Source organism: Dendrobium catenatum, unplaced genomic scaffold, assembly GCF_001605985.2.
Source record: "Dendrobium catenatum unplaced genomic scaffold, ASM160598v2 fragScaff_scaffold_1521, whole genome shotgun sequence".
NCBI classification, from domain to species: Eukaryota; Viridiplantae; Streptophyta; class Magnoliopsida; order Asparagales; family Orchidaceae; genus Dendrobium; species Dendrobium catenatum.
Window position 1 is genome coordinate 1,299,993 of NW_021319983.1, and position 7,060 is coordinate 1,307,052.

Sequence of the window (7,060 nt, forward strand, 5' to 3'; positions counted from 1 at the left end):
TATAAGTTTTAATATAGTTATCTCCACTCCAACTCTATCATTCCTAGTTTAAGAGGAAGAGGATAAAAAGAGAATTCTATGTTAAAAAAATGAACAAGGATTGAATCTCATATATAGATTTTTATTTATGTTTGAATAATGTTCAAACATTTTATACAAATTAGTGTTGAATGATCAAAGAATAATGTAGCTCACTTTGGTCTGTTGGTTGGGAGCTTTAGTTATCAATCAAAAGGTCTTGAGTCCGAGTCAGCTTGCTTATATGTTGTGTGTATGTGTTTGTCTGAATTGACATAAATGTCCCCCCAAAAAAGATCAAACAATATATGATGTCGAAAAAAATAATTTTGAATCTTGTTCAAATCATGTTCGAACTACCTCTCCGATTTTCAATTTTCTATATACATAATATGATCATGTAGATGGATCAAAGTTATAGGATGCTGAAATTAATATAATAATAGAGAAAATTGGGGGAAATTTTATTGAAAAATATACATTCATTAATGAATTAATAGAAAATTATGCTTGAAACTTGTACTTCATTTGGTATTTTGAGTTTTTTATAATGATTTATAAGCTAACTATTTGAAGAACATTGCTATAAAATGTCCTTCATATAAACATTTTTGCTAAACATATGACTGCTAGCTTTTGACTTTTAATATTTGCTAAACATGGTACATGCTTCAACTATTACATATAAAATATTATTAAATTAAGAAAATATACACACAAGCATGTTTGAGGTCGAAATCCTTGAAGCATGATGCACTTGTATCTTAGATGTTAAGCCTATTACAATTATTTCAAATTTGATTCTGCGGCAATACAACCCGCACATGTTGAAATATATATCTAATAAGAAATGAAGATAATTGATAGATTTCAAATGAAATAACGAGAGGTATTGATTATCCTTATTAATGAAGCCTAAGAGTAAACATAATAATAAAAAAAGAGGTTTTGAAAGTGGGAGAAAAGGTGGTTCCAATGTAGCTATAGCCGATGTATGGAACAATTATTACGTCCTCCGACCGGATGCAGAGAAACATCCGATCGCAGGCAAAATCCCGCTGTATCGAGGTGTACCGAGTTTTTCGAAAAAACTCGGTACACCTCGGTACAGCGGGATTTTGCCTGCGACCGAATGTTTCTCTCATTCGGTCGACCGGACCAAATAAAACTTCTGAAACGAGAGATCATAATTGAGTCACTCATAAAGCCAAGTGCCTATCACCTTCATAAAGTTTTTAACTTTTCTTCTTATAGTAAAAATATGTAACAGCTTTGATCAATTGAAGTTCTTGAAGTTCTGTTATTGAATAGTTGTGCAATAATATAATGTTTGTCATTTTGATGATTATATCAATTTGTTATGATTATTAGTTTACTCTTTGTTATATTAGTAATACATTATGCTATGTATCTTGTGATTGCAATCTTGATGTGTTAACATTATAGTTTGATCTATTCAAGTTTTAGATCGTACTTTGTTACATCTACCATATTAGAATCATATTCAAATAATATGGATGATAAATGTTCAAATCTTATTTGAATTATATTCGAAGATTATTCGATTTTATACAAATCATGTAAAAGTTGTATTCAAATCCTTATGGAGTTATGTTCAAATTTTATTTGAATCATGTTCAAGATTCGAATATGATTGCAATAAATTTTGAATTTTTGTTGAACATGATTCCTATCTCAATAGAATTTTATTCAAATCATATTTGAGTGTTCTTCGAAATAATTTTGATCATGACTCTTAGTTAAGGAGCAATTACTAAGTAAATACACAGCAAATTCGAATAATTCTCTCCGTCCAAACTCCGTACATAATAATTTCTCTAATTAAAGGTGTTTTTTTTTTTTTGGAATAGAGTGATTTTTCAAATATCTTTTTCTTAGAAATTTTTTAATATTAAGGGATATATATATATTGCTTTTAATTAAAAGATCTGTAATATCTCTCTGGTGGTTGCGCCCTCGATCCAGACACGGGCTACCTTATCTTGCAATTTCGCTACTGATCTACTGCGTGACTGCGTCCCGTGGCCAGGAAGACGCTTTTAGGAAGGAAGAAACAGGAACGGAAAGGGCCATGGCGCTTTCGCTTGCTCCAATTGCTTCCCTCTCATTTCTTGCAGGAAACAACCTTAGTATTGATAAAAGAAGCCATCTTGCCGTCTCAATGGCACCTGTGCGTACTTCCTCTCTTCTTCGCACATCTTTCCTCGGGCTCCCATCAGCGTCATTATCTTTCCCCTCATCTTCATTCTCGGGTACGCTTCCAATCAAACCTTTTTGTGCTCCATTATCCAAAGCTTCTTCAACTTGTCTGATAATTATGTCATCTTTGGTTCCATTAAGTTAATGTTCGCTGTTAGATAATATCATCTGATTGTGTATTTTGGTTTCGCATTCTTTAAGATAGTGATTTTGAAAAGAAAAGGAATTTCCGGATTTTCTTTAGGTTTTTACTGCTTTCTTTGAAATGGCTATAGAAGACGACTCTTTTTCTTTGGCAACACCTTGGGGTTCATCTCAACTGATGCACTTAATGATAAATTTGACCTATAAGCGTCTTGATTTTTCACTCTGTGGTAAATTCTGTGCTTCAGATGCGGCATAACTTAGGTCATTGTAGTATGTGCTCTACGGGAAGGTTTTTCTGAAATTCCTTGGAAATTCACTCGTTAATATTGATGCTGGCTAATTCAGAATTCACGCTTTTAGTTCATTTCTTCTATAATGCCATGCTGTTATGAGAAGCAGCCCAAATGCTTCTTGGTTTCACAAAGAAAGATAGGGTTTGTCTAGGGGAAAATTATTAGGTGCGGACATAGGACACAAAGAATCATCTGAATTTCTCTCTGTCAACATTAAAAGCACAGTTGCTGTAGTAGCTGCGTTTTAATTGCGCTTTTACTGTAGAGAGAGAGTAAACTGTACGGTTCTCTCCGTCCGGTGTCCGCACCTAATAATTTCTCCTGTCTAGGAGAAGTTATGCTGGCACGAAATAATAAATACCCTAAAAAAAAAAAGAAAATAAAGAGACCAATGAAAGAATGATTGCTAATCATTTTTTATTTGCTTTTCTCTCCCAGTAAAGAACCAATGGAAATCATAGATAAAAATGATAAGCCACGCCCATTGCTCTCATTATTTTTTACTTCCACTTTTACACCTTGGTGCTTGATATAACCCTTATAATTTCTCCACTTTTGTAATATCCTCCCTCTCAAATAAAGGCAAAGTCAATTACCATAGTCAATTCATTGGTCAGCATAGCCTTCGCATCATTTAAAACCTTATTGGTCATCAGAAATTGCAAATACTAACAATTTTCAGGAATGGAATGAACTTGTGGATCAGGATCATATTTATAAACGTGTCAGCAAAATTTTGAACTTAAATTTTTATCATCTTAAACTTTTGCTTTGATGAAATGACACCATAAGTCAATATGTTTGGTTCTCTCATGATTTATTTGATCATGGGCTAGGTGAATAACGCTCTAATTATCTCCTTAATCCACTGAACAATCTTAGTCTAAATCCAATCTTCCAGCCATGCAAACCTATTAATCTAATTACCTTTTTGTCAGCTTCAATCAGTATCATTTACTTTCTTTACGGGGAAAAAAAAAAACTACTGCAAGCTAAAGGAAGCCTTTCAATTTATGGAACTCCTTTTGTGTTTTTGTTTTGCTTGATACTTAAGGCATCCCTTGTGAAAGTGAAGATCTGCTCGTTTTATGACTTATATTTATCAAGGTCACTGACCTAATCAGAACCAGAAAATATCATCACTTTAAAAAAATTGCCACAACCACTCATCAAACAATAATGTGTTTCCTTGTTAATAGTTCAAAATCTATTTCATTTCTTTCACATGAGCCTTGCTATGCTTTCCATGTACCTGTTGATGAAAGTTGTTCACTATAGGTTTCGTAATGCTTCTAGTTGCACATGCATAATATACTCTAGTCATATGCTTCTATTGTAGACAAAGAAGGGGAAGCTGTTGACAACCAAGAAATGACTAGTATAGAGAGAATTGTTAGGCTTTGTTGCTTGCAAGAAAGACCTCCTTAACATATTTCTATTGAATTAAAGAAAAATGAATTCATTTCTATCTCGTACAATCTCTATCCTTTACATCTACCTTCTCGCTCCAAGATCTTTTAACTTGAATTTTAATTCTCAAATCAGCTTTCAAAGTCTAAACCTATGATATGTCACTGACCAGAATCCACATGTTATCAACATACAAGACATGGAATCCACATGTTATCAACATACAAGAGATGGTACACATAACATCCATTTGTAAGCCACTTGTGGTATACCCTTTTGCCAAATTGGCTTCAATTGAATCAATTGTTGATCATGAAAGTATCAATCCACTGTTAACATTTGCTTTGGAAATTGTTCCAGGCACCACACAAAGGTTGCTTCAATATATATGACCATTTTCCTACATTTAGGTTATTATTTGGGTTACTAGGAGTTCTAGTTATAATCGAGCAAAACAACAATAAAAACAATATCATGCATTTATCCCATTATGTTGGGTCGGCTACATGAATCTTTTTTCTCTATTTTGTCTTATTAAGAGTCAAATTCTCATTTAAATCTAATAAAAATATAATTTATTATACTTTTTACTAAGTATAATAAATGGGGCAATGAAGCTTTTTTGTACTTTTTATATCTAAAAATTGGGGGTAATCATTATGAAACTAAAAAATAGCTCCCGCACCACTTGATCACGTTAAGATTTGTATCTACTCACACATTGACATTGATGAAGCACATCTCATTGACACCAATCATGAGGCTTACGGGCCAAACCGACGTACAATTCAAATCACCGTCAAGGTTGATCTCTGAGCATCAACCTAAATACAGTTGTTTGGCTAAAATTGCCTCCAATCCTTATCTTAGAGTTCAAATGTCCATTTACTCATTCATCTTCATTTGCGCATGATGGTCCAAGATGGATCTTAAAATTAGTATGGCGCAGTTCTCCACATTTGATTGGAAGATTAAAACATTCTTAATAAAGGGGCATTTTCTGGCAACAAGAATTTTAGAGACAATGAAGCTCATCTCGCTGCTGTGTGCTCACCAAGATATTAAAATGCTTTTCTTTCATGAGCCTGTGTAAGGATTCTTCCTCTTTCATTTCTACATAGTTGATTATGTATATGCATAAAAATTTGTGTGAGCGTATGTATATATGATACAAATCTTATATATGTGCATACAAAGTTTATTATGTTTGTTAAATAGAAATTTTTTAAATATAATTATAAGATATCTATGCATACAAAGTTGAATATATTTGTTTAAGAGCCTTGAGTTGAATCAACTTGAAAATTAACTCAAAGTGAAACTTAAATTGAATTTGAATTGATTTGATTTTGAATTTGGGTTGATCACTTAAACTTCGCTCAATATCACTCCTATTCCAAGGATTACAACCCTTATGAGAGAGTTTTATGGTTGCACCATTAAAGTCATTTTAGTTCCGCCATCAAAGGCATTTTAGTTGCTAGAACTTTCATTAGTGTCAGATTAAGTGACATGCAGGTGTGCTATATTTTTTATGTGAGTATCAAAATCATCAACACTTAAAGTAGATGTGTCGATATGAATTATTGAAGGTTAGCAATAGGGAGAGGGCATGGAAGCTGTCTGAGCGTATGTATATATGATGTAGCCTGTAGGTTGCTCATAAGAGGTAAAGACATTCAGTTCAAGTTGAAATAGTGACATAGTTTTTGTTTTTGAGTCCTTTTTTATCTTTTTTTTTTGTGCCTTGATTTTTTTTTTTTTTTTAAAAATTTTTTTTTTTTTTAACAACTCTTTGACTGAAAGCTACTATTGACATTGCACTAAACAATGAATCGAGCAAGTGTTAGCAAGTAATACTATAATTTTTGTTAAACCAATATTTTCCAGTGTTGTTTCATTCAGGGTAGGATAAGGCTAATGATAGTGATGAATGGAATTACAACTTCTCCCTCACTTGGAAGTTTGATACCAAATTGATTCTGATTTTGCAGGGCAAAGCCTAAGCTTGGCCTGAGGCTTGTCCAATTGTATTTTTTTTTAGAATAAAATTAAATTATCAGCCTTGATGTCATAATCATACAAAGATATATTTTCTTTATTAATCTATGTAACATAACTTTGCTATTATGCATGGACATTAAAATTTATTCTTATTCTTATACTGTTATAAATATCTATTTGTAGTTTGTAGAATAATGCCTCTCTGATAAGAAAAAAAAACATATGATTTGTTTTAAAGTATAAACAAAATATATATTTGTTTAAGAATATTTGTAATTATGCTATACTAAACTTTAGTTTTAGTGCAAACATCGTTTAATTCCTTCTCTATTTGTACTTGTAAAAATGCAAAACAATAGTTGAGTAATTATGATAATGAAATGTATGTTTGTAATTGCTATTTGTCTATTGATCATATAGTTAACACTGTATGGTTTCGTTTGAGACGGCTTTTTTATTGCTTCTTAAAACTGCTTTCTAGTTTAAAAGTTACAAACTTTATACTAGAAAATTGTTTTAAGAAGCAGTAAAAAAGCCGTCACAAACGAACCATATATTGATAGTTCTTTTAAGTTCCTTCAAGTTTTACATCAATAAGATGTTATAACTTCATCCCTAGTGATCATATATAATTTGCTTCCATTCATTTCAAGAACCAATATGAGTGGAGCTTATTTAATACGAAATTGTGCCTGCATGGCCTAGTCATCTTTGAAACAATCAATCAGCCATAACATTTCATAGAACTATTTTCCAAACAACCCCCATAACTTCTTGAAAAGTGATTTCCAATAAGTTTATAGCACTTCAATAAAAAACAACCAGCTCTTTCTATCGTTCCAAATGTCAGAATATCTGGTATTGGTAGCCACATTCCTTTTCTGCTGTAACTTTTCATCTCAGTTAGCGGAAGAAATTGTAGTGATGTGTATGAACTATTTTCTTTCCTTCTAACGGTCGGTTGAGGA

The 7,060-nt window shown here is 32.2% G+C and overlaps 1 long non-coding RNA gene across 1 annotated transcript; it reads right to left on the reverse strand.

The window, feature by feature from the left end:
- Nucleotides 1–2,480: 2,480 nt before the first annotated feature.
- Nucleotides 2,481–7,060, reverse strand: LOC114581106. Its single transcript, XR_003702924.1, has 2 exons — nt 6,643–7,060; nt 2,481–5,173 (listed from the first exon to the last, which is right to left on the reverse strand). It is a non-coding gene; the product is annotated as an uncharacterized LOC114581106 (long non-coding RNA).